The sequence below is a fragment of the Suncus etruscus genome, chromosome 15, assembly GCF_024139225.1.
Source record: "Suncus etruscus isolate mSunEtr1 chromosome 15, mSunEtr1.pri.cur, whole genome shotgun sequence".
Classification (NCBI taxonomy): Eukaryota; Metazoa; Chordata; class Mammalia; order Eulipotyphla; family Soricidae; genus Suncus; species Suncus etruscus.
In genome coordinates, this window is record NC_064862.1 from 54,239,369 (window position 1) to 54,262,720 (window position 23,352).

Below are 23,352 nucleotides of genomic sequence, written 5' to 3' on the forward strand. Positions count from 1 at the left end.
ATAATTATAATCATCTTTTTTTGTTTGTTTTGTTTGGGGGCCACATCCGGTGACACTCAGGGGTTACTCCTGGCTCTGTGCTCAGAAATCGCTCCTGGCTTGGGGGACCATATGGAATGCCAGAGGATCAAACCTTAGTCCATCCTAGGCTAGCACAGGCAAGACAGACTTTACCCCTCACGCCACCGCTCTGGCCCCTCATCATCTGTTTTTGAAGTGGGCACAATCAGCAGTGCTCAAGGCTTATTCCTGGCTATGCACACAGGAATCACTACTGGTAGACTTGGAGGAACCTATGGGGGGATTGAATTCAGGTCACCGCATACGAAGCAAGCGCCCTTCCTACTGTGTTATCACTCCAGCCCCACCCAGTATTACATTTAATTTGCCTATCACCTCATATATGAAGCGAGTTGTAGAGAACATATTGGCTCATTCCACCAATGTTTATCTTTATTTTTGGTTTTTGGGTCACATCTGGCAGTGCTCGGGGTTACTTCTGGTTCTGTGCTCAGAAGTCACTCCTGCCAGGCTCGGGGGATAAGGCAAATGCCTTACCACTATGTTATCGTTCCAGCCCCTCAATGTTTATCTTTTTAGATAAGAAAGTGAGATTATTTTCATTGAAGATCATTATTGATGTGTTAGAAGTTCAATTTGACACCCGGCTCCACAAGCAATCATCACATACTTCCCTGACACGTGCAGAGTCTGACAAAAAGTAATCATCAGTTTTACAGTAAACAGAGTGTTTGAGCAATGAGGATTATTAATTTTACTCTCCAGTATGTGTTCTTTTTCTAGTCGGTCTGATGGGATGGTTAAAACACACCGAGCCCTTTCGCTGTGTGCAGAGGGAAAGACTCTTCAGTTGAACTAAATTCACGGCTTTACCCAAAGAGAGCACCATGGTCAGTGGTTAGAATAACAGGCAGAATGTGGTTTTTCAGGCTTCAGAGATTATGAGCCTCTCACAAATGAATAAAATGAGCCTGTCATTTCAAGGAAAGCTACTGATGATATTTGTTGCCTTTGGTTAAGCAACTTTTCTTTTTTTTTCTTTTTGGTTTTTGGGCCACACGCAGCGGTGCTCAGGGGATACTCCTGGCTGTCTGCTCAGAAATAGCTCCTGGCAGGCATGGGGGACCACATGGGACACCAGGATTCGAACCAACCACCTTAGGTCCTGGATCGGCTGCTTGCAAAGCAAACACCGCTGTGCTATCTCTCCGGGCCCTGGTTAAGCAACTTTTCAGTCGAAAATATTTCAGAGCATTTGTCTTTATTATCATGGTTTATTTTCATTAATTTATTTACTTATTTAAAAATGTTTTGTTTTGGGGTCATATTCGTTGATGCTCACAGGCTACTTTTGGCTCTGCATTCAGGGGTCACTCTTGGTGGGGCTCAGGGGACTCCATGGGATGCTGGTTATCAAGACTAGGTCTGGGCTCGGAGAGATAGTGCAGCGGCGTTTGCCTTGCAAGCAGCCAATCCAGGACCAAAGGTGGTTGGTTCGAATCCCGGTGTCCCATATGGTCCCCCGTGCCTGCCGGGAGCTATTTCTGAGCAGACAGCCAGGAGTAACCCCTGAGCACCATCGGGTGTGGCCCAAAAAAAAAAAAAAAAAAAGACTAGGTCTATCATATGCAAGGCAAGTGTCTTGGGAATCAAGTTCAGGGACACTCATGGGCAAGGCCACTGCCTTGCACTGAACCTCACTCTGGTCTTAAAATGCGTAAGACCCATTGTGTTAGTCACGAGGAAACATCAGTCCTGCAATACTGACTCCAGTCACCTTGTTGTACCTCCACCTCTGGAACTGACTTTCTATCTGGATGTCTTTACCTCTTTGCCTTGCCTGTGCCCATTTTGCCCACCCCTCATGGATGGGTAGAAAGTCTGGACTGCTGGGGCTCTTCCCTATTGAGTGAACAACAGAAGCGACAAACAACAGGCCAGAGCCCTAGTCTTCTGCTACTTCCCACAGCATCCTCTTGGGCAAGATCTTTCTCCACCCTGGGATCCCCTTGACTATCTGTAGGACTGAGATGGTATTTCCTCTTGGAGGCTGCCCAATCGTACCGTATTTTCCGGCATATAAGATGACTGGGAGTATAAAACGACCCCTTAAATTTACAGTTAAAGCATAGGTTTAGGCCTATATTCGCTTTATAGGACAGAGCGTTCCTGTGCTGCAACTGTATGTACCACAGTGAGCCAATCACAACAAGCAAAGGCTCAAAGGTTATACTGTCATAGACTTCCTCTCTGACTCTGGCCAATCTGAGCAGGCTTTTTACAGTGTAGACTTGGGGACAGAACATTGTCTAATTTGCATGCATCAAAAGCCTGCTTGGATTGGCTAAGTTAGAGAGGTGGTCCGAGCAGCCTTGCAGTGATTGGTGCAGGATCCAGTTGGAAAATTTGTTTTGTGGCAATATCCAGACGATTTTCGTTTAGCAGCATATCAAAACGTTTTTCAGGATATACTCAGTGTATAAAACAACCCCCGGTTTTCGGTTGACTTTTTTTCATTTCAAAAGTCGTCTTATACTCTGGAAAATACGGTTAATGATGTTGTCTATGCTTAGCTCTTTCTTACACCTGGACCATAATTCTGACCACATTTAGTAGTGCTCAGGGCTTACTCCTAGCTTCAAGCTTAAAAGTGACTCCTGAGAGTGCTCAGGAGATTGATTTCCATGTGGTCCCCCAAGCATTGTTGGGTGCTACTCATAGGCCCTGAAAGCACAATGGGGGATGCCAGAACTCCTAGTATCACATGGCCAGCAGATCCTCGGGCCATTGTATTGAGCTGTCCTCTGGTTGGCTGAGAATTACAGATGGGGCCCCAATCTTGGGGGAGGGAGAGAGGGGGGGAAAGAGAGAGAGAGAGAGAGAGAGAGAGAGAGAGAGAGAGAGAGAAGAGAGAGAGAGGAGAGAAGAGAGAGAAGAGAGAGAGAGGAGAGAAGAGAAGAGAGAGGAAGAGAGAGATCTGAGACTTGAAGAGCTGAATATACAGGTCAGAGGACTGATCTTGACCTTGGGGTTGGCTAGGTCTTTGGGTCATTCATGTCCTTACATTACCCATCTAGAAACAGGCCAAATATTCTCCCCCCCCTACACACATGATTTACCTTCAAAAAGTGGATCACATGACGCCTGATATACACATGGCAGAGACCTCTTCTGGCAGCAGAGCAGGCAGTTTTGAAAAAAGGGTAGCTGAAAGCTTGGAGCAGCTCCCTAAAGGCCCAGGCACCTGACTTTTCTTCTACAAAAAGTGCTTTTTCCGAGGACCTCAGCCTTCCATTTTGCAGAAACTTATAGAGGCCACTGATAGGAAAAAGGCCAGAAAGAAAAGGCTTCATTGATGGCAGACTGGTATCTGGATGAGACCTACAGACTCCAACACGATTCTGGCTTTGGCTAAGACGGACTTTCAGTCTAAGACGACCTCAGTTGCTTTAAACTTCCAGATGCAGGGCCTCAGCAGTGGAGAGCTATGTTCCCTGCAGACAGGAGCCCAAGGAGCAGAGAGGCAGCAGCAGCTGGGGAGCACTCGAGTAGGCAAGTGGAACCAAAGTGGCTCCAGCCCTCGATGGCCTTTGGGACCCCGGGTTCTGCAGAGCCAAAGCCAAATGGTCAGTTCACAGAGGCAGGGGAGTAGCCCACAGCATACTGGCATCTGGACACCATGGTGGGTGATGGAAAAAAAAGAAAGAAAGAAAAAGGAGAGAAAACAGAAGCCATTGAAGCCCAACTAAGAAGCTGAATTTTAAAAACCTCCTGCATTTGAACTGCTTCAGGTCTATCTGTTAACCCTATTTACATCAGCCATTGTGTTGCTGTTTAAAAAGTGTTTTATAGTTTTTCCTAATTAATATTTCCTAATTACTATAATGTTTTGTGGTGTACCTTTATTTACCAGCCTGTTTTTAAACTGTATTTTCTGCAGAAATGTTCTTGTAATTTTGTTTAGGGAAGATTATGGAAAAGAACTAAGGATGTTCCAGTATAAAAGTGCTAGGTTAAATAGCATTAAGAATTTTGGGGCCGGGCGGTGGCGCTAAAGGTAAGGTGCGCCTGCCTTGCCTGCGGTAGCCTTGGACGAACCGCGGTTCGATCCCCCGGTGTCCCATATGGTCCCCCAAGCCAGGAGCAACTTCTGAGCGCATAGCCAGGAGTAACCCCTGAGCGTTACCGGGTGTGGCCCAAAAACAAAAAAAAAAAAAAAAGAATTTTAAACTACAAGTGTATTTGCAGAGAACTTCTGTTTTTGGAAAAGGCTGATATTTTAATTATAGACATTAAACTTTCTTACTTTGGGGAATAGTAGGGTTCCCTCCTTTTTTCCTTTTTTTTTTTTTTTTTTAAAGAACCTGGAGATGTTACCCCTTTCCCCGCTTCCTGCCTACCTTACCTGAATTGTGAGACCCTCCCACAGCTGGGAGGGGTCTGTGGTTGGTAATTAAGAGTGGCCTGGGGAGAGGGGACAGAGAGACACAGCAGGAAAATCAGAGACACATGTTGGATGCAGAGAGGCTGCTTAGCTTGAAGCCATGTGAGTTATGCACATGGCAGTTAGGGCCTTGTAATAAAGCTGGATTTCTCCTGAAACTTCATCTGACTGCTGTGGATCATTTCCTCGCCATTATTCTGAACCCTCAGACCCACCAGACCGTAGTGGCTGCAGGCCCTGAGCTGGGCCAAGAAAGGCCTCACCATCCATCTACACAACATTCTAGGACTCTTTAATAATTAATGCAACAGCCCCCAAACCAAAACTCAAAACAAAACAAAAGTCACTACAACCTGGCATCTGTGCCTTCTTTCTGGCTGTTTCTTTAGTGAAGCTTTGAGTGAGACGGTCCCTGAGCCCTCTTTACACTGAGCAAAGCAAGACAATTTCCTGCCTGCTTAGGTCAGTTCAATAATTGGTCAGAGACAGGTTTATCTCCCCCAACTGCTCCACTCCGAGGACAAAGTGCCCATTTCAACTGTTTTCTCAGAGGGAAGTGAGCCAAGGACATGTGTTTTCTTTGCAGGGGAAAGAATAGAAGAAAACAAATCACAAGGAGAGGTCAGTGCTGGCCCTGAATCAGTTCACCATCTCCTGGATGGGCATTTCCCAAGATTGATTCAACTAGGCCCCCTGACTCCACAATATTAGGAATTTTTAGGGACTGGCCTAGTTCTAGGACAACTCAGAGATTATTAGAAATACAGTGATCCCAGTACTGCAGAAGCCTTTGCTGGGGAGTCAGAAAACATGAAGCCTGAAAGATGGGTTTGGATTTCCCCAGGTGACTTTTTTTGACTGCATGCAACCAAAACCCATTCAATGGAACAAAAGTGGGTAATGTTTGGGGATCCTGGAGTCAGGGTCTCCAGAGATAACAGAACATGTTGAGAACTAAGCAGTCTCCTCTGAATCCCCAACCCCACTCCTTCCACTCTGTGCTCTCCTCATCCTATCTTCTGCATTCTCCAGTTTCTTGAGTGGTTTTCTCTGGGTCCTAGAATCCATGGCAAAGATTTAAGGTCTGTTCCACATAGTCATTACTTGAGGCTGCAACCTCGGGCCAGAGGAAGGCAAGAACAATAGGGATCAGATGTCTACATCCACTGCAGGTGGGACACTGCAGAAGGGTGAATGCTTGACATGGCCTTGACTATTGAGTAGTTGAGAGAAAAGAGGTTTCCAGGAAGGGGCATTCTAGAAGCTTCAAAAAGTATCTATTGTGTCATGTATATAGTTAGATTTCTAACTACAGTGAATTTTTGTTACTTTCAACTCTTTTTTTTTTTTTTTTTTTTTTTTTTTTGGTTTTTGGGTCACACCCGGCAGCACTCAGGGGTTACTCCTGGCTTTATGCTCAGAAATCGCTCCTGGCAGACTTGGGGGAACACCGACCTTCTGCATGAAAGTCAAACGCCTTGCTTCCATGCTATCTCTCTGCCCCCCCCTTTTTTAATTAAAAAAAATTTTTTTTGTCTTTGGGCCATACCCAGTGGTACTCAGAAATTTCTCCTGGCTCTGCACTTAGGAATCACTGCTGGCAGGCTCTAGAAGACCATGTGGGATGCTGGAGATCAAATCTGGGTTGGTCACAAGCAAACTCCCTAGGTGCTGTGCTATTGCTCCTGCCCCTCTTTTATTTGGTTTTTTGGTTTTTGTTTTTTTTTGGTGTTTGGGCCACACCTGGCGGTGCTCAGGGGTTACTCCTGGCTGTCTGCTCAGAAATAGCTCCTGGCAGGCACAGGGGACCATATGGGACACCGGGATTTGAACCAACCACCTTTGGTCCTGGATCAGCTGCTTGCAAGGCAAACACCACTGTGCTATCTCTCCGGGCCCTTGTTTATTTTTTTAATTTTTTTCTTGTCTTTTTTTTTTAGGTTTTAGAGCTACTTCTGGCTCTGCTTGTGTGGTCACTACAGATAGTGCTCAGGGAATCAGACAGCCAACTGCGTACAAGACAAGTACCTTCACCCCTGTACTTCATGTCCAGCCCAAACTCACCTCTTTGAAAAAAAATTGAAATGAGGGGCTGGGAGATAGTCCAGAGGGCAGGACTAAACTAATGACATCCTAATGACCCAGGTTCAATTCCATCACCACATGACACGCTGAGCATGTTGGGTAATAGCCCTGAATGCCCCCCAAGCACTGCTGGGTATGGCTTGAGTAATCTCCAGTAGAGTCAAGCAACACCATATTCTTTTATTGACACACCTACTCAGCTGACCGAGAACTACCAGTGGATGAAATAGGAGAGATAGTATAGTGGGTAAGACCAGTCAGATTCGTCCCAAGCACCACCAGGAGTAATTCCTGTGCCAAGAATAAGTCCTGCGGGGCCGGGCGGTGGCGCTGGAGGTAAGGTGCCTGCCTTGCCTGCGCTAGCTTAGGACGGACCGCGGTTCGATCCCCCGGCGTCCCATATGGTCCCCCAAGAAGCCAGGAGCAACTTCTGAGCGCATAGCCAGGAGTAACCCCTGAGCGTCACAGGGTGTGGCCCAAAAACCAAAAACCAAAAACCAAAAAAAAAAAAAAAAAAAAAGAATAAGCCCTGAGCACCACTGGGTGTGGGCCAAAAAACAAACACAAAAATATCACCAGTAGGGCCACTGGGCTACTTGAGTATCACTTTTGAGGCGCCCAAATCAATCAATCAAGCTGAGAAGTTCTCAGTTACTAGGCTTGGAATTTTGATTCCCCATATTTATTGACTGCATGTCTCTGTCTACCTTCATTTTCTCATTTGGCAAGTGTGTGTTGCCTAGTGCCTAATTCCTACTTGACATGATGATAATAAGTTTATAGGAATAAAATGTGTGTGCCAACAGGCTTAATAACAATAGCCATTATCATTATTACTCTGAGGTTCATCTTGATCATGGCTTAGATTATTTCTTAGAATATACAAGACAAAAATGCTGGAAAGAAGAATTTTGTGATTCTGGGGAGAGGGCCAATTCAACTGTTACTCAGAGCAGAGCTAGCAGTGCTGTTGCTTTTGGGATTATTACAAAAATTTGAGAGAGGGCTGTTCATGTAAGACCTGATAAAGTGAAATGGGATTTTTCTGCTCAACCAGCCCCTAGAAATAATTGGCAATTCTGCTTTTTATCTGCAAGAAAAACCAAATCATTTCACTCAGTTGGTTAGCATAATACATTTGGAACTTGAAGTTCCTTTTTTGTTTTGTTTTTGTTTTGGGGCCACACCCGGTAGCGCTATGGGGTTACTCCTGGCTCTGTGCACAGAAATCGCTCCTGGCAGGCTCGGGGGACCATGTGGATTGCTGGGGATTGAACCTGGGTTTGTCCCAGGTCGGCCATGTGCAAGGCAAACACCCACTATCACTCCAGCCCTATGGAACTTTAATTTAAGTCTTTAATTTTTTAATTAAAGTCTTTAATTTAAAAATAATGTAATTAATTTAATTAAAGTTTTTTTTTTAATTTAAGTCTTTAATCCCCAAGTTTTCTAGAAGGTTTGCAAGAAAATCTCTTTTCCTGGGTAACAACAAAAATAGAATAGTATAATCTTTTAGGTTGAAAATCTGAAAACTTTGTTTTTTGTTTTGTTTTTTTTTGGTTTTTGGGCCACACCCAGCAGCGCTCAGGGGTTACTCCTGGCTGTCTGCTCAGAAATAGCTCCTGGCAGGCACGGGGGACCATATGGGACACCAGGATTCGAACCAACCACCTTAGGTCCTGGATCGGCTGCTTGCAAGGCAAACGCCGCTGTGCTATCTCTCCGGACCCGAAAATCTGAAAACTTTGAGGTTATTACTTTCCTAATTCTGTGACTGTCTAAGTCTGTGACTGCACCAGCTGTAGTCTGGGCACACCGTTCCCTGCCAAATAAAGCTTTGTTTATTAGCAAGACAAACATCACCATCTTGGTGTTATTTTTCACAGAGAATCAGTTATTCAATTTTCCTTTGATATATTTTTGTTTTGGAGCCATAGCCAATGTGTGCCAGAATAACTCCCAGCAAGACCATGTGGTGCCTGGGATCAAACCGGAGTCTCCCACATGCAAAGCCTGTGTTCAGCTAGTTGGCTCTTCTTCAACCATCAACCATGGAAACATTCTCCCCTCACTTCATCAGTACAGACAGGTGATTGGCTTGGGCCCTCTGAACTGAGTGTGTGCATTTTTTAAGGGGTGTTAGCATGGGCAGAGAGCAGAGGGAACATGAGTGACTCCTAAGGATATTTCCAAACTGTAGCCCTAGAGGTCATTTTCATTTCCTGCAGCTCCCCCCCAACTCAATTTTTTTTAGATGCTGCAAACTGTGCTAGTCTTCGATGTAGAGACTCAAGCTTCTTAAGCAGAAAGGATGCTCTGGTTCTGTTCTCTTTAGGTGCAGTGAGTCTTTTTCTTTCTGCAGCTCAGTGCTCATTCCATCCATGATACTTGCCTCTTGGGCCCAGGTGATGATTGGTTCAAGGTCAGTATAGATCTAGGCTTTCTCTTCCCTGAGAGGTGAGCCACTCTGGTCATAAAAGATGGACTTTTCTCATTGATGTGAGCCAGCCCTTACTGGTTGGGAAAACAGAGCACCACACACACAGTATGGGGTCAGACACAGGGACTCCCAAGAAAACAGGACATGGGGTACACATCAGTTCTTCAAGAGAAATAAGGTCCCATTCTGAGAGGAAGACGAACAGATGCTGGGAAGTAGAAGCAGTCAGGATTCACTTTGTATCAGGACATTGAAGTCATGCAGTGTGTGTGTGTGTATGTGTGTGTGTGTGTGTGTGTATGTGTGTGTTTGTGGTGGTGGTAGTTGGTTTTGGCCTTCACCCAGCTTTGCTCAGGTTTTATTCCTGGCTCCATGCTCAGGGCTTTACTTTCAGTGGTGCATAAAGGACCCAATTGCTTTACCAGCGACCCATCTGGGATCGACCTTGTGCAAGGTAAACGTCCCATCCACTGTACTATCTCTTTTTTTTTCTTTTTTTTTCTTTTTTTTTCTTTTTTTAAATTTTTTTATTTTTGATTATGAGAACAAGGATGCAAAGAGGACAAGGTAAAGTTACAGTGGAAGGACAATCACCCATAACATAATTCTCAGAAGTCCCCTTGCTGATATCTTAACTTTGAAATTTCAGCCAAAGAACATTAAGATAAATAAGACAGAATCCATGTACAATTACTTTGTCCCTCAAATCCCCAGATTGTAACACATTATAATATTTCTTAACAAGCACACAATCTAAAGTCATAAAACTTACGTAACTCCTTAAACATTACAGGCGTAATATTTTTTTACATTTCCATATACAGGCATATTAGCTTAAGTTAACCTCAAATTTTAAGTGGGTTCTTTTTAAGGATTAGAGTCAAGGGAGCACAGTAAAAGTGGTGTTAGAGTGGCAATTGTTGTTTGCATAGGCCCACCAAAATATGAGGGACATGGAAAGAAATAACCTTGGCCTAAATACAAAGAGACCCGACCCCTGAAGTTTCCTAGCACAAGACCAACTCTAGGCTCCAGGCAAGCTAGATCGTCCAATCCATGTACTATCTCTTGACCAACCTGGAGAACTAAACCTTAGAATGAAGTGGAAAGAGGGGCAAGTGAGAGCAGGAAGTGGTCATCTTTAGGCCTTTTTGGAGAAGGATTCACTGGCCTTTCCTCAAGACAACATTCTATGCAGGATCTGGCATGAATGGAGCAAATCTTCCAGACTTGGCAAATCCAAAACTAACAGGGAGGTTTATTCTCCACTTTGGGAACACACAAGTGGCCCAGACTCCTGGAATACTGCTGAGTACTGCTCTCCCTCTAGGGTACAGTGGCTTGAATGTTAAGGGCTTCACCCAGCTGCTCATACACTCTGGAAAGGCAGACAGTTCCCAACTTTCTAGCTGGGCTCAAAATTTCTCAAAATAGCTATTTCACGTGGGCTGTGATTCACAGTAGAGTTTTCCAGTTTTCCAGCTTCTGAATTGTTGATGGTTGTATTCACTCCTCCCAGACCACCAAGTTTGCCTTCTACCTTTCCACAAACAAATCTTTCCTGCTGATTTTTGGGATAAAAAACCTCTCTGTCTCTGTCTCTGTCTGTCTCTATCTCTGTCTCTGTCTCTCTGTCTGTCTGTCTGTCTGTCTGTCTGTCTCTCTCTCTCTCTCTCTCTCTCTCACACACACACACACACACACACACACACACACTTGGTTTTTGGACTACCTAGTCACACTCGGGTTACTCCTGGCTCTGTGCTCAGAAATTACTCCTGGCAGGCTCAGGGGGACCATGTGGGAATTTGGGGGATTGAACCTGGATCAGCTGTGTGCAAGGCAAATACCCTACCCAATGTACTATCACTCCAGTTCCTGTTTCTCTTTATTCCTTCCACAATTCCTTTCCCCTCTGTGGCTGGTGCTGCATTGACCAGAGGTCCAACACACATATCTATGGTGCTCCCTGAGGAGGTTAGCATTTAATCTTTTTTAGTTGCTGTAGCACACCCAACAAGCTCAGACCCTTTTGTGGTGGCATTCACATTTCCCGGGAATCAGTGGAGTAGATATCAAGCCATTGCAGAGCTGAGGGCACAAAGTTTGACACATGTGGGCAGCACGGGGGATCCATCTTTGGGCCACATGCATGTAAGGCAATGGCTTTAGCCATGGAACCACCTCCCAGTGACCTCCCAATGACCCTATGTTTGTTTTGCTTGCTTGTAACCCGTTTCATGTTCTCTCTCTTACTCTGCCAAACACAAATTTGAAGCCCTCTATCACTTATGTTCCTTTTTAGGAGGTGTCTGAGCTAAAGGGGAAATAATCAGTTTTCTCTACCCCCTTTTATATTCTTGGTCTGCGGAGTTCATAAATTATATCAACAGAAAACAGATTAACAGTAGAAAAACAAAAGTTGTATGAATATGTTTATCCTGCAAACAGTGTGGGCCCTTTGGGATGAGGAACGCCTAGCACTGATCACAATCTGGGCTGATGAAAGAATAAGAAAGGTTAAAGAAGCCACAGATCGGGGAAGGCAATTGAAAGTAAAGTGTACCATATCTCACTGCCTATATGTCACCTTTGCAAATCCACTTCATCCAGTTGTTGCTTAAAAAAATAATTCTGGGCCACTGCGGTGAGCCTTGAAGCCTAAGAAGGCCAGAGAGATAGCACAGCAGCGTTGGCCTTGCAAGCAGCCGATCGAGGACCTAAGGTGGTTGGTTCGAATCCCGGCATCCCATATGGTCCCCTGAGCCAGCCAGGAGCGATTTCTGAGTGCAGAGCCAGGAGTAAGCCCTGAGCACCACTGGGTATAACCTCAAAACAAAAACAAAACAAAAAGAGTGCATGTTTTTTGGTAGTGGGGGGGGGGGGGGGCTGGACACACCTGGCAGTGCTCAGGGATTCCTCCTGGCTCTACACTTAGGAATCGATGCTGGTAGACTCAGGAGACCTTTTGGGATGCTGGGGATTGAACCCAGGTAGGCCACATGCAAGGCAAGTGCCCTCTCCTCTGTAATATCACTATAGCCTCCACAAAGTGCATGTGTTCCGGGCAGGAGACCAGAATTCAGTCCTGACTACCATATGATCCCCTGAGCATCATCAACAATGATCAAAAAAAAAAACCCAAAACAACTATTGGGAATATGTTAATTACTCCAAGGTACCAAAAACAAGGAGAATCAGAGAAACTTCCTTAGTCAAAGGACTAAGGAAAAACTGGTAGATTCTGAGCTAAATGTTGACTTGAACCCATTCTAACTCTGTCTTGAATGTTCAGTTGTGTGGCTCTGTTTTGATCCCCCTGCCGAGGGACATATCTGGCTTCTTATGTTCGACCTTCAAACCAGCATCTCAGTTTCCTTTTCTGTATCCCTTTTTCAACTGTGGTGAGCTTGCTTGGACTACTCCTCTGGCCATCTATGCTGATAAACATTGAACTTGACCTCTTTGGGCTGGAATATCATCCTCACAGGGTATCATCCCCCTGGGTGTTTTCTGATATCAAGCTTCTTGAGTCATACCTGGATCACTTCCACCCTCCTCATTCAAAGATTCATCCCATTACTATTCCCCAGTTTAAAATTTTCTCAATGAAAATCATGTTCTCCAACAAATTTCTCTCTCCAGCTCAATTTCCGGCCGGTGAGTGATGAAATGAGCCACATGATTCTCAGGCTAAGCAAGCTTTAAAACTGGAATATGGTTTGTGATAGTCCCCATTATTTTTCCTCTAGATTCTAATCCCCTGAGCCCCACCGAGGGCCTGATTAGAAACAGCACCATCTGGTTCCCTACCCAGTCTGGCATGACCTGGGCCTTCATTTATGTTTGGATTGCAAATGTGCAATTTTGTGAAGACGTATGAATCACCACCACTCAGGAGAGGTTCATCATTGTCCATATTTATGAAATCATTCTGAGATCACAGGATGGAGAAGAGTTACTAAAAAGGGAAAAACAAAAACAAAACAAAACCCTCGTGAGTAATAGGTTGTACCTACAGATAAGTTGAAGGATGACATTCATTGCTTATGTCCTTTTAATTGAGTCATTATCTCATAGCTATTAATACAGGGTTATCTGCGTCTATGATTTGAATTCAGTTGTCTTCTCAGTATCTTTAGAATTTGGAAAAATACTTAATTTTCTCCTCAAGTCCCCAGGGCCTCAGAAACCAATCTGAATCCTTCTGCCTGAAGTTTTGAGAAGGATGACAAGTGACAAGGTCACTTTGAAGCATTGGAGTGAGGACACTGAGTAATAACAAATGGCACCAGTTTGCAAATGAATCTGTCAGGATTCCTTTGTCTCTAAAGCCTGGCTCTGGAGGCTGCTTTTTGGAAATCTCTCTTGGGCTCTGTGATCCCAGGATGAAGGGCAGAAGTCCTAGGAACATTCTGGTAGGGGGTAAACCCACATCTTGGTGAATGTTCTATTTGTGGAATACCCCAAAGCATATTCCAAGCCAAATCATATAAATGATGCAAGAAATCCAATCCTATTAGTTTTGTGTGCTCCTGTGCTTTCCTTGAATGGCTTGTAAACCAACTTTTATTTTTGTTAGCTGTGGGGGCTGCTCTTGGCAAGATTCTAGGGACATCAGGGCCACTCCTGGTGGTGGTCCAAATGGAAATGGGGTGATATGTATGTGAAAAATGGGACCTGGGGCCTCACAATTAAGGCATGTACTGTACCACCTGAGCCCAATCCTGGGCCCCTCAAAACTGATTTCAAAGCAATTATTATAGAAGAATTTATTACTGCTTCTTTATGTTCTAGATGAGAGTTGTATAAGAGTTGACTAAAAGTTTCAAAGGGGGGCGGCGGAGCGGTGGCGCAAGTGATAAGGCGTCTGCCTTGCCCGAGCTAGCCTAGGATGGACCGAGGTTCAATCCTCCGGCGTCCCATATAGTCCCCCAAGCCAGGAGCAATTTCTGAGTGCATAGCCAGGAGTAACCCCTGAGCATTACCGAGTGTGGCCCCAAAACAAACAAAAAAGTTTTAAAGGGTTTGATAAATGTTGGTATTGTTAGAGGCAGAGAGCATTCTGAGGAATAATCTAGAACAGTTGTAAACATTTTCCATTTTTACTATAAATCTCCCTTTTGTTGTTGCTCATGCTTAGCCCTAGTTCTGGTTCTGTGGCTACATAACTTTTGGTGCTTCTCATGTCAGATGGAATGGTACTTAGGGCGAGCTATTTTTTTTTTAATTTAAAAAATTTTTTTTTAGTTTTTGGGTCACACCCGGTAGTGCTCAGGGGTCACTCCTGGCTCTATGCTCAGAAATCGCCCCTGGCAGGCGCAGGGGACCATATGGGATGCCGGGATTCGAACCACCGTCCTTCTGCATGAAAGGCAAACGCCGGGCCCGGAGAGATAGCACAGCGGTGTTTGCCTTGCAAGCAGCCGATCCAGGACCAAAGGTGGTTGGTTCGAATCCCGGTGTCCCATATGGTCCCCCCGTGCCTGCCAGGAGCTATTTCTGAGCAGACAGCCAGGAGTAACCCTGAGCACCGCCAGGTGTGACCCAAAAAACAAAAAAAAAAAAAAAAAGAAAGAAAGAAAGAAAGGCAAACGCCTTACCTCCATGCTATCTCTCCGGTTAGGTGAGCTATTTTTAATGGAAAATGTTCTGGGTAGGGAGATAAAGCTGAGGAGGAGATGCCTAGAAGCTGGGTCTCTTCTGCCCTTCCTCAGCCCCAGCCCTGCTATCATGGAACACTGACTTTGGGTCTTTCAATGCTGGTAGTGGTGTTAATAAATCTAGTGGTATTGGTGGTAATAAGTTTGATGATGGGTAGTGATGATGGTGAGGATAAGTTTGATATGATGCTGATGAGGATAATGAATCTGATGGTGGTAGTGATGGTGATGGTACTGAATTTGGTGATGATAGGGGTGAGGAATTTGATGGTAGGAATAATAATGAATTTTATTATGATGGTGATGATGAATTTGATGAAGACAGGGATATTGGTGATAATGGTGGTGGTGACAAGGATGACGTTGGGTGGGGTAAAGTCAAATGTTGACCAAAATATTTGAATCATCAAAAATGACATAATGGAAAGTGTTTCCTAACCCATCCCCACGGGCCATCACTACGCCTGTCTCCTGATTGTCTTGCCCAGGCTGTCCTGAGGATGTTGTGTGCCTGCTGAGTGTTTGTTAACATGCATCATCCATCTCTGGGATCAGAACTGAATTGAGACTCTGACTTAGAGGCTGATTCATCTTGGGGTGAGAAGTCTGGTACATAAAAGAGAAGTTTTCTTTAAGTTCTTATTTTCTTTCCTGGGGAGAAATATAGAGTCTGGGAATCACGCCTTCCAGCAAGGGCCCTGAGATCTACATGTTGGACCTTGTCATGCCACATCAGAGACACTGTAGGGACGAGGCTCATCTAAAGGACCTTGATGTCCCCTATTCACACAGGGCTGGAATTCCAGATGAAAATAGCCTTCTTGTGGCAATTTGGCTGCCAGGGGAGGAATTTGTGTGGAGCAAATTAAGCCAGAGGCAGAATGATAAATACTGAAAGATATCACTCATCAGGGGACATGGACAATATCAAGTCATAATAAACCCTTGGTGCTGGGTGACAGAACTGAGAACTCGGTCATGGGGTGGAGCAGAAGAAGCACAGGGAATAAATAGATGGAGGATCTGGGACACCTTGAGGTTGTAGAGGGAGGAAACTGGGTGCACCAACAACCGTAGGATGTCAATCAACAAATAGAGGGGTAGGGAGATGGAGATTGGACAGGGATAACATAAGGAGGGATCTTGGGTATTTAGTGGTGGTGGTGCTGGGGTGCAGTAACTTTGTATATCAATACTACCAACATAAAGACTATTATAACCATATTATCTAAACTATAGTTAAAAGCAAAGTTTTTGGTTTGGGGGCCATATCTGGTGGCTCTCAGAAATTACTCCTGGTTCTGCACTCAGAAGTTGCTCCTGGCAGGCTGGTAAATGATATGGGATGCCAGGGATTGAACCCGGGTCCGTCCCAGGTAGGCCTCATGCAAGGCAAATGCCTTACAGGGCCAGAGAGAAGACACTTGCCTTGTATGCAGCCAACCCTGGTTTAATCCCTGCTACCACACAGGGCCCCTGATCACCTCCAGGAGAGAACCCTGAGCACAGAGAGAAGGGTTAGTCCTGTTTAAAATCAGGTTTGAAACCACCCCCCAAAAAAAACCCAAAAAATTAAAATATTTTAAAAACTAAATCAGAAAAACAGCTTTCCTGGGGTGGAAAGTACCTCTCTCACTTCTTGCATCAAACCACATGAAATTACTTGGCAAAGATCTAGCTCTGTCATCCGACTTTTCTGATTTCCTAAGGGAAAAAACCCTCCATTTTTGGCATGTCTTTAATGTCTCTCTCCTACTCACTAATTCTTCTTGTTAGGGAAGAAACCTGAAGGCCCAACTAGAGCCTTCAGCAGGCTCTAGTAATTCATCAGAATTTAATAGTGTAGCTCCGTTGGTTTCATTGTATGGATATTTTCTATTTATGCCAAGTGGTAACCACATTATTTATGAACAGGCTCTGAAATTCCCCTTAAGGCATTTAAGTAAATAAAATAAGTCAGTATAAAGAACTCATCAGCATAAAATAGTATAGATCAGTGTTTCCCCAAGTGGTGATAATACTCTCATCCCCAGAGTGAAGGGGAGTTTTTGGAACATTCTAGGGGGTCAGTTGTAGTCTTAGATGCATTTTGGGAGGTACTTTCTGTTTATTAACCCAACAAGTTTAGTTTCAGGGGGGTCCACTGAGTGATTTCTTTATTTCTTTATTTTTTTTTTTTTGAATAGGAGATGGTAGGCCAAATGAGGTTGGGTATAGAGAGTTTTACATTTAAAAATGATTTTTTAAAATAATTTTTATTGTGATCAAAGTGAATTACAAGTCTTTTACAGAAATATTTAAAGAGCATGGTGACAAAGAATTAGAGCTATTCCCACCCCCAGTGTTGTCCTCCCTCCACCCCTGTACTCAGCATGCATCCCATACCTCTCCCCTTTGCCCCTTGGACTGCTACTGTGAGAGGTCTCCTTTGTGTATGGCTTGCTGTAGATTGGGTATCAGTTCTGGTGTCATTGACTTTGGGCTTGGTGCTTAAGTCTGATCATTTTTTTATTTCCAGTCAATGTTCATACGACTAGTTGTTCCTGGTACCATCCATTTTATCCCTCAAGTTATGAGGGAAAACAAGATTATTCAAGTTTTGTGGTTCTGTTGGAAAAAGAAAAGAAAGAAGAGAAAAAAAAAAGAAGAGGGGGCTGGAGAGATAGCACAGTGGTAGGGTATTTGCCAATCTAGGATGGATGGTGGTTTGAATCCCGGCTTCCCATATGGTCCCCCGTGCCTGCCAGGAGTAAGTTCTGAGCGTAGAGCCAAGAGTAACACCTGAGCGCTGTTGCGTGGAGGAGGTGGTGGTCATGGTGGTGGAGGAGGTAGAGGAAGAGGAAGAGGAGGAGGAGGAGGAAATGAAAATGCTGAGGGGATTTCATCTAAAGGCTATATAAAATAATTTTTTTATTTAGAGGTAGGAGCAATAGCACAGCAGGTCTTTGCCTTGCTTAAAGTTGACCTGGGTTTGATCCCTGGCATCCCATATAGTTCCTGAGCCTGCCAGGAATAATTTATAAATGCAGAACTCACCCCTGAGTGCTGCTGGGTGTGTTCCAAAAAACACAAAAATTATTTTTAATTTAAACACTGTGGATTTCAGTTATTCATAATAGAGTTGATTTGGGCATTCAATGCTCCAACACAAATCCTACCAGTAGAATGACCTTCTCTCTACACAGTGTCCTCAGGTTTCTGCCTGCCTCCTTAGCAGACACAAAATGATTTAGTTTATATTGCTTGATACAACTAAAAGGCTAATGGAATTACTGAAAAAAATGCTTCAGTACAAGAAAATGTGTGAAAATTATATCTCACCATGGTATTATTTTTTGGGGGGTCACACCCGGCAGTGCTCAGGGGTTACTCTTGGCTCTATGCTCAGAAATCAGTTCTAGCAGGCTCGGGGGACCATATGGGATGCCAGGATTCCAACCACCGTCCTCCTGCAGGCAAGGAAAACACCCTACCTCCATGCTGTCTCTCCAGTTCCTCACCATGGTATTATTACAGTCATTGTCTGAAGGATCACCAAATTGTGTATTGCCAGTTGAGCCTTCTGTGTTACTGTTGTTGTTGTTGTTGTTGTTGTTGTTGTTTAGGGAGCTTAGTTGGCCTCTGTGCTACTTTTTCAAGTTGCTGTGTTCCTACTGGGCTATCAAGATTGCGTAATTTGGAGGTATCCTGAAGCTGTGGGTTGTGAGTGTGGCTGCTAGAGCTTCCAGCAGTATGGTGGGAAGCAATCTATCCCCATCCCAAGAAGACTCATAGATTTCAGCCCAGTTGGCTTAGTATCTTTGCAGTCATGACACAGATGAAGTTTGGTCATTTGTACAGTTGTGTCTGTGGGATATATATATATGGCAGCCAGGACTTAGTCTGCCCCAGGGTTTTCAGGCCAAAGATAAGTGTACCTGTGAATTTGAGCAGCATTGCTTGTATCTTTTCTGAGATGAGTCTAGTCATGAAGCTGTGGTGCTGGGCCACTGTTTACCTGGCTGCTGCTGTGGAATGTCGAATTATATATATATATATATTTTTTTTTTTTGGTTTTTTGGTTTTTTGGACCACACCCGGCGGCGCTCAGGGGTTATTCCTGACTATCTGCTCAGAAATAGCTCCTGGCAGGCACAGGGGACCATATGGGACACCGGGATTCGAACCAACCACCTTTGGTCCTGGATCGGCTGCTTGCAAGGCAAATGCCGCTGTGCTATCTCTCTGGGCCCGAATTTTATATTTTCAAGACCAACTATGCAGCCTGCTGGCACATTGAGTCCTTTGGACGCTTCTACCTGTTTGCCGCTGCTTTAGGGTTTCTGAGACACCAGGTGTAGCATTTGGGTGCTTCCTGGTGAAGCATTTGGGGATAAAAGATGAATTTATCTGTCTCTTCCACCCATTCACACCCCCATAAATGACTCAGCTCCTCAAAGCTCAGCAAGAACCAAGGTCATTGAAGCTCAAGAGTTTCTGGCCTTCATGCTGACCCCACACACAGCTAACTGGAAATGTATTGGAGGGGACCAGAGCTATATAGTACAATGGATAGGGCACTTACTTGACATGTGGTCGACCCAGGTTCCATCCCTGGCATCCCATATGATCTCATGAGCACTAGCAGGAGTGATCCTTGAGTGCAGAACCAGGAGTAACCCTTGAACATTGCCAGATGTGCCCCACAAAAAAGCCTACAAAATTAAAAAAAACATTCAAAAGCACCTTGGAATGTTCATCCCTCAGCGTTGTGGAATCTGTCTCTTCCCAGTTTGTTTCTCTTCTTCTGGGAAGCCCTGCCCCTGCTGGGAAATATTGTACAGAGTATCTGTCTTAAGCCACTATGTGCATCATGCAAGTACAGTTGGGTGGAAGCGGGTTATTCATCAATGCACATTCTATCGCAACTTCTGATCCTGGTCTACAGACCTCCTGACTTTGGCCCCTAATCCTGGAGGAAGAAGTCCCAGTAGTAGGCCGAAGAGATAGCATAGCATTTGCCTTGCATGTAGCTGACCCAGATTTGATCCTTAGCATCCCATATGGTCCCTAGAGTCTGCCAGGAGTGATTTCTGAGCACAGAGCCAGGAATAATCCCTGAGTGCCACCAGGTGTGCGCCCCCCCAAAAAAAAATAAACAAAAAAAGAAGGCCCACTGGTCCTGGCAGTGCACAGAGACCATATGAGGTGCTAGACAGTAAACCAGGCTTTGGGGCCAGAGCCATAGCACAGCAAAGCAGTCGAATAGGTTTCTATTCCTACTCCATATAAGATGTATAGCACCAAGCAACCACCAGGAGTCATTCCTGAGTGCAGAGCCAGTGAGGGTGGACTGCCTCCCTCCATGCTGTTGGAAGCTCCAGCAACCACACCCACATTCCACAACTTCAAGATACCTCCAAATTCCAGAATCCTGACAGCCTTGAGCATAGCTGAATGTGGCCCCTAAAACCAAAATCAAACAAATGAAAAAACCAGGCATGGCTATGGGCAACTCAAGCACCTTCCCTCCTTCACCATCTCTTTGGTCCTCAGTTCTGCTTTGAAACCTCAACACCACCCCTTTTCTCCAGCCTCAGTTTACCCATATGAGTACGCTGATAATACTCATCACCTGACTCATCAGGGTTGCCTTCCATATATGCTCAGTACCTGTTCTTGCCGGGTAAATCTCTCTCTCTCTTTTTTTTTAACTTTTGATCTGGAGAAAGGATCACATCTACCTCTGAAGGTGGGTTTCACCAGCTCTTCTCGGACTGAGCAGTAAATATTTAAAGTTTTGTGAACCCAATGTTCTCAGTTCTGCTGCTGTAAACATGAAAGCAGCCATAAATAAGACCTGCATGAATGCCTGTGGCTATAGTGCCAGTAAAAATGTGCTCTGGGAAGCAGGGAAGGACTTGATTCACAGCCATAGTCACCTCTCTCATAGGGTGCTATAGCAGAACTCAATGCCTGACAGTGAAGGACTCACTACAAGAAAGGATTCCTTTCTGTGTCTGGTCCCCTCATCTGAGGTGCAGGCTAGGAGTTGCATATTTGGTCCTTCTTTTTTTTTAATTTTTTTTTAATTTTTTATTTTTGGATCACACCTGGCAATGCTCAGGGGTTACTCCTGGCTCTATGCTCAGAAATCACTCCTGGCAGGCTCGGAGACCATATGGAATACAGGGATTCGAACCACCTTTCTCCATGCAAGGCAAACACACTACCTCCATGCTATCTCTCCGGCCCATATTTGGTCCTTCTTATGTTTACACACATGTTCCTGTGTGTGTTTCATTGTAGTGCTCCCACAGATCAGGCTGAGCCAAACATCCCAAACAACAGAGCCTAGTTAACTATGCTCAGCACATGGGGCAAGTACTCGGAATCCAACTACAGGCCTGGTGCTTGCAAGGCAGGTGCCCTGAACCCATGAGTGGCCCCTCAGGCCCCTGGGTCCCCACTATTTTAGATGTGGGTGGTAATCTAGGCTTTGCCCCCCAGCCGTCCTTGTCTTTTTCCCCTGACTCCAGGCCTTCCCTGAGTGCCAGCTCAGATGGCCAGAAGTGGGTTCAGGTGGACTCTTAGTGGTCCTCAGGCTTCCCCCCTACCTCTCCCTACACTAATGGAAATGCACTTTGGGAGGAGGGCGGGCTGTTTTAGTAGTGGTTTATGTTGGGACAGTCACTGGAATTTTTTTCTCCTTGTTTTCCTATTGATAGTATTGTATGCATATATTTTATATATCCATAACATCCATCTTGTATTGTGACCTTGATACTGCCCTATAAATCTCATTTCTAATATTTTACTGCCTCAGTCCCAACCCTTATTTCCCCCCATCTTCTCAGTAGGTGCAGCTCATGACATGAAGCTCATCACATAGAGTGATAAGTGCAGTTAGAGAAAGAACTACACTGAAAACTATCATAACAATGTGAATGAATGAGGGAAAAAGAAAGCCTGTCTCGAGTACAGGTGTGGATGGGGTGGGGATTAGATAGATCTGGGAAACTGGTGAAGGGGGGTGTTCTTTACATAACTGTAATCATACAACTGCAATTATATTTGTAATCACGGTGTTTAAATAAAGATAATTTATAAAAAAAAAATCTAGGCTTTGCTCCTTTCTGCAGGAAAAAGATAGTGTCTGAGGTGAGTCTCCTCAGTCCTGCCCCATGCTCTGCTCTCTGCGTTACAGCGAGACAGATGCTCACCTCAGTGCCTGGAGCCTGGCATTGCCTAGGTCCTCTCCCAGGCATGGGGGGAAATGCCAGTCCTGGGGAGTAATGAATTCCCTTCATCCCATGCTACCCTGGGTGTGGTGCATTTTTCTGGGTGCCTGTCCCCTGGGTTAGCATCTGAACCAAGACAAGAGATGAGAATATTATGCCTTCTCCTAATGTGGTCAATGTGTTTGTTCTGTGCAGGGGACTCAGTACCTGTTCTTGCCAGGTAAAACTGTTTTTTTTAACCTTTAATCTGGAGAAAGGGGCCGGGCGGTGGCGCTAGAGGTAAGGTGTCTGCCTTGCTAGCTAGCCTAGGAGGAACTGCGGTTCGATCCCCTGGTGTCCCATATGGTCCCCAAGCCAGGAGCGACTTCTGAGCGTCACCGGGTGTGGCCGAAAAACCAAAAGAAAAAAAAATCTGGAGAAAGGATGTTTACACACATGCAACACACATATGTTCTGGCTGTGGGGGGAGGGAGAGGATGAGGGAGGGAGGGAGGGAGAGAGAGGGGAGGCAGGCTGGGGAGCAGCAGGAGTGAAACTGGGGATGTTGGTGGTGGGAAATGTTCACTTGATAAAGGGTGCTGGACACTGTCTGACTGAAACTCAATAATGAACAATTTTGCAACTATGTATCCCAAGTGGTTCAATTAAAAAATTTAGAAAAATAGGGGACCGGAGAGATAACACAGCGGTAAGGCGTTTGCCTTAGACACAGAAGGACGGTGGTTCGAGTCCCAGCATCCTATGTGGTCCCCCGAGCCTGCCAGGAGCAATTTCTGACCATAGAGCCAGGAATAACCCCAGAGCACTGCCGGGTGTGACCCAAAAATCAAATAAATAAATAAATAATTTACAAAAATAGGGCCGGAGAGATGGCATTGAGGTAAGGCGTTTGCTTTGCATGCAGAAGGACTGTGGTTCGAATCCTGCCATCTCATATGGTCCCCCGAGCCTGCCAGGAGCGATTTCTGAGCATAGAGCCAGGAGTAACACTGAGCACTGCCAGGTGTGACCCAAAAATAAATAAATAAATAAATAAATAAATAAATAAATAAATAAATAAATAAATAAATAGGGGTCGGAGAGATAGCATGGAGGTAAGGGATTTGCCTTTCATGCAGAAGGACGGTGGTTCGAATCCCGGCATCCCATATGGTCCTCCGTGCCTGCCAGGGCAATTTCTGAGCATAGAGCCAGGAGTAACCCCTGAGCGCTGCCGGGTGTGACCCAAAAACCAAAAATAAATAAATAAATAAACAAACAAATAAATAAATAAATAAATGGGAATGGCTGGAGAGATAGCATGGAGGTAGGGCCTTTGCCTTGCATGCAAAAGGACGGTGATTCGAATCCCGGCATCCCATATGGCCCTCTGAGCCTGCCAGGAGCGATTTCTGAGCATAGAGCCAAGAGTAGTCCCGGAGCGCTGCCAGGTGTGACCCCAAAACAAAACAAAACAAAAAATTTAGAAAAATAATCCAA

At 44.9% G+C, this 23,352-nt stretch overlaps 2 protein-coding genes across 2 annotated transcripts in view; one reads left to right on the forward strand and one right to left on the reverse strand.

Annotated features, from left to right (window-relative positions):
• Positions 1 to 23,352, reverse strand: part of EIF4EBP2 (eukaryotic translation initiation factor 4E binding protein 2) — a 445,368-nt gene that overhangs the window by 295,264 nt on the left and 126,752 nt on the right. The window lies entirely within an intron of this gene.
• BMERB1 (bMERB domain containing 1) overlaps positions 1 to 23,352 on the forward strand; it is a 70,214-nt gene that overhangs the window by 27,133 nt on the left and 19,729 nt on the right. The gene's annotated exons all lie outside the window — the stretch shown is intronic.